Source organism: Nerophis ophidion, linkage group LG21, assembly GCF_033978795.1.
Source record: "Nerophis ophidion isolate RoL-2023_Sa linkage group LG21, RoL_Noph_v1.0, whole genome shotgun sequence".
Taxonomy (NCBI): Eukaryota; Metazoa; Chordata; class Actinopteri; order Syngnathiformes; family Syngnathidae; genus Nerophis; species Nerophis ophidion.
The window spans coordinates 4,791,362-4,803,674 of NC_084631.1; the positions used below are offsets into that span (position 1 = coordinate 4,791,362).

Sequence of the window (12,313 nt, forward strand, 5' to 3'; positions counted from 1 at the left end):
ATAAACAGAAAGGCGTTTAATTTGCCAAAATTCACCCATTTAGAGTTCGGAAATCGGTTAAAAAAATACATGGTCTTTTTTCTGCACCATCAAGGTATATATTGACGCTTACATAGATTTGGTGATAATGTTCCCCTTTAAGCGGGCAGATTCAAGCAAACAGAAGAGTTTGTCGGCATAAGCGGGTTTGCACCGCATCGCTCCGATTTGTTTGTGCAAAACACTTGGCAGCAGGCGCTCCTACGTTTCGCACGTCCACGCTAACAAGGACTTACTCGCGAGGCCCGAGAGGACAAGGAGCGGCGACGTTGATGGACACGCTGAAGGACACAAAAGGCGCGAGTGCTGGAGAGGGAGATGAAAGACGGCGCCACAGAAAGCACTAATGGCAGATTAGTGGCGATCTGGGCGGCAGGAGGGAGGGGAGTGAATACTTACTGCGTACAGGAAGACGTCTGCGGGACTGAGGAGGAAACCAGCTGAGGCTTTTACACGGAGGTAAAAAGTTCATTGAAGTTCAACTGCACCTGAATGAAGACAAAAGGAGACATAGGGACATTTAAATGGAGGACGTATATAATGGACTAATTGGCTGACGACATAAACTCGCTCCAATTACTCCAACAAAGAGCTATTGTCGCTTTTTGAGAAGAGCCGTCGGGGCGGCAAGGACAACAAACATGGCAATGTCGCGGTGTGTCGATGCTTCGGTCCCCCCGCGTCACTTCCACACATTCTAACAGGCGGCACGAGCGACCATTAATAACATCGGAAAGTGGGTGATCATACTGTATAGGCAAAAAATAGTAATATATTGCTAGATTAGCTGAGCCAGCTAATGATAGACATTTTTTCCGGCAACAAACAAAGCTAACGCCGGCGTAGTTAACATGCTAAGAGACCGGATTCAAATGCTTTAAATATTTTTGGAAAGTTAGCCGCGTAAAGCTTGCTGGACAAAAAAGAAGAAAGCAAGCTAGCTAGCTAACTAAAACTCCAATGAACAAACTAGCTAGATATGCTCACAAAAATGTGCTAACTAGTTGCTCGGCAAACAAAAAGGCAAGCCAGCTAGCTAACTAACGCTCAAAGGAACAAAATAACAAACACCAGTGGGTCCCATTTACCTCAGAAAGCTGGGGAAGCGAACTGAATCCTTAATGAACAAACAAGTAACTAAACAAACTAGATATTCTCACAAAAATGTGCTAACTAGTTGCTCGGCAAACAAAAAGGCAAGCCAGGGTATCCGGGTAAATAACTGGTGTGTCCCATTTACCTCGGAAAGCTGGGGAAGCCAATTAAACCCTTAATGAACAAACTAGTAACCAAACGAACTAGATAGCCAATTTTGCAATTTTTTTCTGACAACAAACAAACCTAATGGCTGCGTAGTTTACGTGCTAAGAGACCGAATTTAAGTGCTTTATACATTTTTGGAAAGTCAGCCGCGTAAAGCTTGCTGGACAAAAAAGAAGAAAGCGAGCAGGCTAGCTAACTAAATCTTCAATGAACAAACTAGTAACCAAACTAGCTAGATATTCTCACAAAAATGTGGTAACTAGTTGCTCGGCGAACAAAAAGGCAGGCCAGCTAGCTAACTAACGCTCAAAGAAACAAATTAACAAACACCAGGTAAATAACTGGTGTGTCCCATTTACCTCAGAAAGCTGGGGAAGCTAACTGAATCCTTAATGAACAAACAAGTAACCAAACAAACTAGATATTCTCACAAAAATGTGCTAACTTGTTGCTCGGCAAACAAAAAGGCAAGCCAGGGTATCCGGGTAAATAACTGGTGCGTCCCATTTACCTCGGAAAGCTGGGGAAGCTAACTAAACCCTCAATGAACAAACTAGTAACCAAACAAACTAGATAGCCATTTTTGCTAATTTTTTCTGACAACAAACAAAGCTAACGGCTGCATAGTTTACGTGCTAAGACACCGAATTTAAGTGCTTTATACATTTTTGGAAAGTCAGCCGCGTAAAGTTTGCTGGACAAAAAAAAAAGAAAGAGATCTAGCTAGCTAACTAAATCTTCAATGAACAAATTAGTAACCAAACTAGCTAGATATTTTTACAAAAATGTGCCAACTAGTTGCTCGGAAAACAAAAAGGCAAGCCAGCTGACTAACGCACAAACGAACAAACTAGTTAAAAAACTGCGGGTAAATAACTGGTGGGTCCCATTTACCTCGGAAAGCTGGGGAAACTAACTAAACCCTCAATTAACAAACTAGTAACCAAACAAACTAGATATTCTCATAAAAATGTGCTAACTAGTTGCTCAGCAAACAAAAAGGCAAGCCAGCTAGCTAACTAAGGAACAAACTATTTCACAAAAGCCGGGTAAATAACTGGTGCGTTCCATTTACCTCGGAAAGCTGGGGAAGCTAACTAAACCCCCAAAGAACTAACTAGTAACCAAACGAACTAGATAGCCATTTTTGCAAATTTTTTCTGACAACAAACAAAGTTAACGGCTGCGTGGTTTACGTGCTAAGAGACCGAATTTAAGTGCTTTATACATTTTTTGGAAAGTCAGCCGCGTAAAGCTTGCTGGACAAAAAAAAAGAAAGCAAGCTAGCTAGCTAACTAAATCTTCAATGAACAAACTAGCTAGATATGCTCACAAAAATGTGCTAACTAGTTGCTCGGCAAACAAAAAGGCAAGCCAGCTAGCTAACTAACGCTCAAAGGAACAAACTAACAAACACCAGGTAAATAACTGGTGTGTCCCATTTACCTCGGAAAGCTGGGGAAGCTAACTGAATCCTTAATGAACAAACAAGTAACCAAACAAACTAGATATTCTCACAAAAATGCGCCAAATAGTTGCTCGGCAAACAAAAAGGCAAGCCAGGGTATCCGGGTAAATAACTGGTGCGTCCCATTTACCTCGGAAAGCTGGGAAAGCTAACTAAACCCTCAATGAACAAACTAGTTACCAAACGAACTACATAGCCATTTTTGCTAATTTTTTTCTGACAACAAACAAAGCTAACGGCTGCGTGGTTTACGTGCTAAGAGACCCAATTTAAGTGCTTTATATATTTTTGGCTCCTCTCTGAGCTGCTACCTTACCGTGGTAGAGGAGTTTGCGTGTCCCAATGATCCTAGGAGCTATGTTGTCTGGGGGTTTTCATGCCCCCTGGTAGGGTCTCCCAAGACAAACAGGTCCTAGGTGAGTGATCAGACAAAGAGCAGCTCAAAGACCTCAAAGACTTCTATGGAATTACAACGAAATGAACCCAGATTTCCCTCGCCCGGACGTGGGTCACCGGGGCCCCGCTCTGGAGCCAGGCCCGGAGTTGGGGCACGATGGCGAGCGCCTGGTGGTCGGGCCTGTTCCCATGGGGCCCGGCCGGGCACAGCCCGAAGAGGCAACGTGGGTCATCCCTCCAATGGGCTCACCACTCATAGGAGGGGCCATAGAGGTCGGGTGCATTGTGAGCTGGGCGGCAGCCGAAGGCAGGGCACTTGGCGGTCCGATCCTCGGCTACAGAAGCTAGCTCTTGGGACGTGGAACGTCACCTCACTGGGGGGGAAGGAGCCTGAGCTAGTGCGCGAGGTAGAGAAGTTCCGGCTGGATATAGTCGGACTCACCTCGACGCACAGCAAGGGCTCTGGAACCAGTTCTCTCGAGAGGGACTGGACCCTCTTCCACTCTGGCGTTGCCGGCAGTGAGAGGCGACGGGCTGGGGTGGCAATTCTGGTTGCCCCCCGGCTCAAAGCCTGTACGTTTGAGTTCAACCCAGTGGACGAGAGGGTAGCTTCCCTTCGCCTTCGGGTGGGGGGACGGGTCCTGACTGTTGTTTGTGCTTACGCACCAAACAGCAGTTCAGAATACCCACCCTTTTTGGGTACACTCGAGGGAGTACTGGAAAGTGCTCCTCCGGGTGATTCCCTTGTCCTACTGGGAGACTTCAACGCTCATGTTGGCAACGACAGTGAAACCTGGAGAGGCGTGATTGGGAAGAATGGTCGCCCGGATCTAAACCCGAGTGGTGTTTTGTTATTGGACTTTTGTGCTCGTCACAGTTTGTCGATAACAAACACCATGTTCAAACATAAGGGTGTCCATATGTGCACTTGGCACCAGGACACCCTAGGCCGCAGTTCCATGATCGACTTTGTAGTTGTGTCATCGGATTTGCGGCCTTATGTTTTGGACACTCGGGTGAAGAGAGGGGCGGAGCTTTCTACCGATCACCACCTGGTGGTGAGTTGGCTGCGATGGTGGGGGAGGATGCCGGACAGACCTGGCAGGCCCAAGCGCATTGTGAGGGTCTGCTGGGAACGTCTGGCAGAGTCTCCTGTCAGACAAAGTTTCAATTCACACCTCCGGGAGAACTTTGAACATGTCACGAGGGAGGTGCGGGACATTGAGTCCGAGTGGACCATGTTCCGAACCTCTATTGTCGAGGCGGCTGATTGGAGCTGTGGCCGCAAAGTTGTTGGTGCCTGTCGTGGCGGTAATCCCAGAACCCGTTGGTGGACACCAGCAGTGAGGGATGCCGTCAAGCTGAAGAAGGAGTCCTATCGGGTTCTTTTGGCTCATAGGACTCCGGAGGCAGTGGACGGGTACCGACGGGCCAAGCGGTGTGCAGCTTTAGCGGTCGCGGAGGCAAAAACTCGGACATGGGAAGAGTTCGGGGAAGCCATGGAAAACGACTTCCGGACGGCTTCGAAGCGATTCTGGACCACCATACGGCGCCTCAGGAAGGGGAAGCAGTGCACTATCAACACCGTGTATGGTGCGGATGGTGTTCTGCTGACTTCGACTGCGGATGTTGTGGATCGGTGGAGGGAATACTTCGAAGACCTCCTCAATCCCACCAACACGTCTTTCTTTGAGGAAGCGGTGCCTGGGGAATCTGTAGTGGACTCTCCTATTTCTGGGGCTGAGGTCGCTGAGGTAGTTAAAAAGCTCCTCGGCGGCAAGGCCCCGGGGGTGGATGAGATCCGCCCGGAGTTCCTTAAGGCTCTGGATGCTGTGGGGCTGTCTTGGTTGACAAGACTCTGCAGCATCGCGTGGACATCGGGGGCGGTACCTCTGGATTGGCAGACCGGGGTGGTGGTCCCTCTCTTTAAGAAGGGGGACCGGAGGGTGTGTTCCAACTATCGTGGGATCACACTCCTCAGCCTTCCCGGTAAGGTTTATTCAGGTGTACTGGAGAGGAGGCTTCGCCGGATAGTCGAACCTCGGATTCAGGAGGAACAGTGTGGTTTTCGTCCTGGTCGTGGAACTGTGGACCAGCTCTATACTCTCGGCAGGGTTCTTGAGGGTGCATGGGAGTTTGCCCAACCAGTCTACATGTGCTTTGTGGACTTGGAGAAGGCATTCGACCGTGTCCCTCGGGAAGTCCTGTGGGGAGTGCTCAGAGAGTATGGGGTATCGGAATGTCTTATTGTGGCAGTCCGCTCCCTGTATGAGCAGTGTCAGAGCTTGGTCCGCATTGCTGGCAGTAAGTCGGACACGTTTCCAGTGAAGGTTGGACTCCGCCAAGGCTGCCCTTTGTCACCGATTCTGTTCATAACTTTTATGGACAGAATTTCTAGGCGCAGTCAAGGCGTTGAGGGGTTCCGGTTTGGTGGCCACGGGATTAGGTCTCTGCTTTTTGCAGATGATGTAGTCCTGATGGCTTCATCTGGCCGGGATCTTCAGCTCTCACTGGATCGGTTCGCAGCCGAGTGTGAAGCGACCGGAATGAGAATCAGCACCTCCAAGTCCGAGTCCATGGTTCTCGCCCGGAAAAGGGTGGAGTGCCATCTCCGGGTTGGGGAGGAGACCCTGCCCCAAGTGGAGGAGTTCAAGTACCTAGGAGTCTTGTTCACGAGTGGGGGAAGAGTGGATCGTTAGATCGACAGGCGGATCGGTGCGGCGTCTTCAGTAATGCGGACGTTGTATCGATCCGTTGTGGTGAAGAAGGAGCTGAGCCGGAAGGCAAAGCTCTCAATTTACCGGTCGATCTACGTTCCCATCCTCACCTATGGTCATGAGCTTTGGGTCATGACCGAAAGGATAAGATCTCGGGTACAAGCGGCCGAAATGAGTTTCCTCCGCCGGGTGGCGGGGCTCTCCCTTAGAGATAGGGTGAGAAGCTCTGCCATCCGGGAGGAGCTCAACGTAAAGCCGCTGCTCCTCCACATCGAGAGGAGCCAGATGAGGTGGTTCGGGCATCTGGTCAGGATGCCACCCGAACGCCTCCCTAGGGATGTGTTTAGGGCACGTCCAGCTGGTAGGAGGCCACGGGGAAGACCCAGGACACGTTGGAAAGACTATGTCTCCCGGCTGGCCTGGGAACGCCTCGGGATCCCCCGGGAAGAGCTAGACGAAGTGGCTGGAGATAGGGAAGTCTGGGCTTCCCTGCTTAGGCTGCTGCCCCCGCGACCCGACCTCGGATAAGCGGAAGATGATGGATGGATGGATGGATATATTTTTGGAAAGTCAGCCGCGTAAAGCTTGCTGGACAAAAAAGAAGAAAGCAAGCTAGCTAACTAAATCTTCAATGAACAAACTAGCTAGATATTCTCACAAAAATGTGCTAACTAGTTGCTCGGCAAACAAAAAGGCAAGCCAGCTAGCTAACTAACGCTCAAAGGAACAAACTAACAAACACCGGGTAAATAACTGGTGTGTCCCATTTACCTCAGAAAGCTGGGGAAGCTAACTGAATCCTTAAGGAACAAACAAGTAACCAAACAAACTAAATATTCTCACAAAAATGTGCCAACTAGTTGCTCGGCAAACAAAAAGTCAAGCCAGCTAGCTAACAAAGGAACAAACTAGTTAACAAACGCCGGGTAAATAACTGGTGCGTCCCATTTACCTCGGAAAGCTATCTAAACCCTCAATGAACAAACTAGTAACCAAACAAACTAGATAGCCATTTTTGCATTTTTGCAAAACAACAAACAAAGCTAACGGCTGCGTGGTTTACGTGCTAAGAGACCGAATTTAAGTGCTTTATACATTTTTGGAAAGTCATCCGCGTAAAGCTTGCTGGACAAAAAAGAAGAAAGTAAGCTAGCTAGCTAACTAAATCTCCAATGAACAAACTAGCTAGATATTCTCACAAAAATGTGCTAACTAGTTGCTCGGCAAACAAAAAGGCAAGCCAGCTAGCTAACTAACGCTCAAAGAAACAAACTAACAAACACCAGGTAAATAACTGGTGTGTCCCATTTACCTCAGAAAGCTGGGGAAGCGAACTGAATCCTTAATGAACAAACAAGTAACCAAACAAACTAGAAATTCTCACAATAATGTGCCAACTAGTTGTTCAGCAAACAAAAAGGCAAGCCAGCTAGCTAACTAACGCTCAAAGGAACAAACTAACAAACACCAGGTAAATAACTGGTGTGTCCCATTTACCTCAGAGAGCTGGGGAAGCTAACTGAATCCTTAATGAACAAACAAGTAACCAAACAAACTAAATATTGTCACAAAAATGTGCCAAGTAGTTGCTCGGCAAACAAAAAGGCAAGCCAGCTAGCTAACTAAGGAACAAACTAGTTAACAAACTCCGGGTAAATAACTGGTGTGTCCCATTTACCTCGGAAAGCTGGGGAAGCTAACTAAACACTCAATGAACAAACTAGCAACCAAACGAACTAGATAGCCATTTTTGCAATTTTTTTCTGACAACAAACAAAGCTAACGGCTGCGTGGTTTACGTGTTAAGAGACCGAATTTAAGTGCTTTATACATTTTTGGAAAGTTAGCTGCGTAAAGCTTGCTGGACAAAAAAGAAGAAAGCAAGCTATCTAGCTGACTAAATCTTCAATGAACAAACTAGTAACCAAACTAGCTAGATATTCTCACAAATATGTGCTAACTAGTTGATTGGTGAACAAAAGGGTAAGCCAGCTAGCTAACTAAAGAACAAACTAGTTAACAAACGCCGGGTAAATAACTGGTGCGTCCGATTTACTTCGGAAAGCTGGGGAAGCTAACTAAACCCTCAACGAACAAACTAGTAACCAAACAAACTAGATAGCCATTTTTGCAAATTTTTTCTGACAACAAACAAAGCTAACGGCTGCATAGTTTACGTGCTAAGAGACCGAATTTAAGTGCTTTATTAATTTTTGGTTAAGTCAGCCGCGTAAAGCTTGCTGGACAAAAAAGAAGGAAACGAGCTAGCTAGCTAACTAAATCTTCAATGAACAAATTATTAACCAAACTAACTGGATATTTTCACAAAAATGTGCCAACTCGTTGCCCGGCAAACAAAAAGGCAAGCCAGCTAGCTAGCTAAATAACGCACAAAGGAACAAACAAGTTAAAAAACGCCGGGTAAATAACTGGTGGGGAAACTAACTAAATCCTCAATGAACAAACTAGTAACCGAACAAACAAGATATTCTCACAAAAATGTGGTAACTAGTTGCTCGACGAACAAAAAGGCAAGCCAGCTAGCTAACTAAGGAACAAACTACTTAACAAACGCCGGGTAAATAACTGGTGGGTCCCATTTACCTCGGAAAGCTAGGGAAGCTAACTAAATCATCCAGGAATAAACTAGTAACCAAACAAACTAAATAGCCATTTTTGCTAATTTAGCTGACAACAAACAAAGCTAACGGCTGTGTAGTTTATGTGGTAAGAGACTGGATTTAAATACTTTAAACATTTTTGGAAAGTTAGCCGCGTAAAGCTTGTGGGACAAAAGAGAAGAACGCGAGCTAGCTATATAACTAAATCTTCAATGAACAAACTAATAACGAATCTAGCTAGATATTTTCACAAAAATGTGCCAACTAGTTGCTCGGAAAACAAAAAGGCAAGCCAGCTAACTAACGCACAAAGGAACAAACTAGTTAAAAAACTGCGGGTAAATAACTGGTGGTTCCAATTTACCTCAGAAAGCTGGGGAAACTAACTAAACCCTCAATTAACAAACCAGTAACCAAAGAAACTAGATATTCTCACAAAAATATACTATCTAGTTGCTTGACAAACAAAAAGGCAAGCCAGCTAGCTAACTGGCTAAGGAACAAACAACAAACCCTGTTTCCATATGAGTTGGGAAATTGTGTTAGATGTAAATATAAACGGAATGCAATGATTTGCAAATCCTTTTCAACCCATATTCAGTTGAATATGCTACAAAGACAACATATTTGATGTTCAAACTCAAACTTTATTTTTGTTTCTGCAAATAATAATCAACTTAGAAATTCATGGCTGCAACACGTGCCAAAGTAGTTGGGAAAGGGCATGTTCACCACTGTGTTACATCACCTTTTCTTTTAACAACACTCAATAAATGTTCGGGAACTGAGGAAACTAATTGTTGAAGCTTTGAAAGTGGAATTCTTTCCCTTTCTTATTTTATTTGGAGCTTTAGTCGTTCAACAGTCCGGGGTCTCCGCTGTCGTATTTTACGCTTCATAACACATTTTCAATGGGAGACAGGTCTGGACTGCAGGCGGGCCAGGAAAGTACCAGCACTCTTTTTTTACGAAACCACGCTGTTGTAACACGTGTCTTGGCATTGTCTTGCTGAAATAAGCAGGGGCGTCCATGATAACGTTGCTTGGATGACAACATATGTTGCTCCAAAACCTGTATGGACCATTCAGCATTAATGGTGCCTTCACAGATGTGTAAGTTACCCATGCCTTGGGCACTAATACACCCCCATACCATCACAGATGCTGGCTTTTGAACTTTGCACCTACAACAATCCGGATGGTTATTTTCCTCTTTGTTCCAGAGGACACCACGTCCTCTGTTTCCAAATATAATTTGAAATGTGGACTCGTCAGACCACAGAACACCTTTCCACTTTGCATCAATCCATCTTGGATGATCTCGGGCCCAGCAAAGCCTGCGGCGTTCCTGGGTGTTGTTGATAAATGGGTTTGGCTTTGCATAGCAGAGTTTTAACTTGCACTTACAGAAGTAGCGACCAACTGTAGTTACTAACAGTAGTTTTATGAAGTGTTCCTGAGCCTACGTGGTGATAGCCTTTACACACTGATGTCGGTTTTTGATGCAGTACCGCCTGAAAGATCAAAGGTCCGTAATATCATCGCTTACGTGCAGTGATTTCTCCAGATTCTCTGAACTTTTTGATGATTTTACGGACCGTAGATGGTAAAATCCCTAAATTCCTTGCAATAGCTCGTTGAGAAATGTTGTTCTAAAACTGTTCGACAATTTGCTTACAAAGTGGTGACCCTCACCCCATCCTTGTTTGTGAATTACTTAGCATTTCATGGAAGCTGCTTTTGTACCCAATCATGGCACCCACCTGTTCCCAATTAGCCTGCACACCTGTGGGATGTTCCAAATAAGTGTTTGATGAGCATTCCTCAACTTTATCAGTATTTATTGCCACCTTTCCCAACTTCTTTGTCACGTGTTGCTGGCATCAAATTCTAAAGTTAATGATTATTTGCAAAAAAAAAAAAGAAGTTTATCAGTTCAAACATCAAATATGTTGTCTTTGTAGCATATTCAACTGAATATGGGTTGAAAATGATTTGCAAATCATTGTATTCCGTTTATATTTACATCTAACACAATTTCCCAACTCATATGGAAACGGGGTTTGTAGTTTACACTCAGAGCAGCCATCTTTGAAGCCGACTATCTTTATTTACCAGCACAAACACTATCCAGAGTAAACACAGCTGCCGTAATTGCCAGCAAACTGCAAGTCTGAGCTAACAAGCACAGCTGAGCTAATGCTTCTCTGTCTGGGCGCTGACGTCACTTAGAAACACTGTTACACTCTCACACTCTCAAACTCTGATTCACACTCACACGCTTTCTCTCTCACACTTCCTATCACTATCACACTCCCACTCTCTCTTACACTATCACACTTTCACATACACACTCTCACATCACATTCTCACTCTCTCTCTCTCACTCACTCTTACACTATCACACTCTCACATACACTCTCACATCACATTCTCACTCTCACACTCCCACTCCCTCTCACACTATCACACTCTCACATACAATACACACTCTCACATAACATTCTCACTTTCTCTCACACTCCCTCTCACACTCTTACACTATCACTCTCTCATTACACACACCCCCATATTCTCTCTGTCTCACACACTCACCCTCTCTCACTCTCGCTTTCTCTCTCTCCCACTCCCTCTCACACTCAGCCTCTCACACTATCACACTCTCACATTCAAACGTACACACTCACATCACATTCTCACTCTCTCTCACCCTGTCTCACTCACACTTCCTCTCACACTCACCCTCTCGCACTATCACTCTCTCATTACACACACCCCCACACTCCCACTCTCTCTCTCACACACTCCCCCTCTCTCTCTCTCCCTCTCACACTTTTACAGTTTCACATACACACTCTAACATCACATTCTCACTCTCTCTCTCTCACACTCCCTCTCACACTCTTACACTATCACACTTCCACATACACACTCTCACATCACATTCTCACTCTCTCTCTCACACTCTCTCTCACACTCTTACACTATCACACTTCCACATACACACTCTAACATCACATTCTCACTCTCTCTCTCTCACACTCCCACTCCCTCTCACACTCAGCCTCTCACACTATCACACTCTCACATACAAACATACACACTCACATCACATTCTCACTCTCTGACACTCTCTCTCACCCTGTCTCACTCACACTTCCTCTCACACTCTTACACTATCACTCTCTCATTACACACACCCCCACACTCCCACTCTCTCACACACTCGCCCTCTCTCAGTCTCTCTCTCTCACTCCCTCTCACACTTTTACACTTTCACATACACACTCTCACATCACATTCTCACTCTCTCTCACACTCCCACTCCCTCTCACACTCAGCCTCTCACACTCCCACATCACATTCTCACTCTCTCTCACATTCTCTCTCGCCCTGTCTCACTCACACTTCCTCTCACACTCTTACACTATCACTCCCTCATTACACACACTCCCACACTCCCTCTCTCTCACACTCCCACTCCTTCTCATACTCCCACTTGAACTCACCCTCTCTCACACTCACCCTCTCTCACACTATCACTTTCTCATCACACACACACACTCCCTCTCTCACATTCCCTCTCACACTCACACTCCCTCTTACACTCAGACTCACTCTCACACACTCCCTCTCGCACTCTGCTCTCATGAAACATCTCAACTGCGTATGCCAGAGATAAAGAAAAATATTTCTTATAGTAAAACAACAAATACTTCCCCTAGTAGTTAATTACATTTATTAGAGAGTAATTTTGAATTATTATTTATTTGGAAAATTAACGAGTAACTATCGCTAATTACTTTTTA

At 45.5% G+C, this 12,313-nt stretch overlaps 1 long non-coding RNA gene across 1 annotated transcript in view; it reads right to left on the reverse strand.

The window, feature by feature from the left end:
• Positions 1-438: 438 nt before the first annotated feature.
• Positions 439-12,313, reverse strand: part of LOC133539443 (uncharacterized) — a 28,800-nt gene continuing 16,925 nt past the window's right edge. The window contains exon 3 of the long non-coding RNA XR_009803382.1: positions 439-527. This is a non-coding gene — a long non-coding RNA (uncharacterized LOC133539443). The remainder of the gene's footprint in view (positions 528-12,313) is intronic.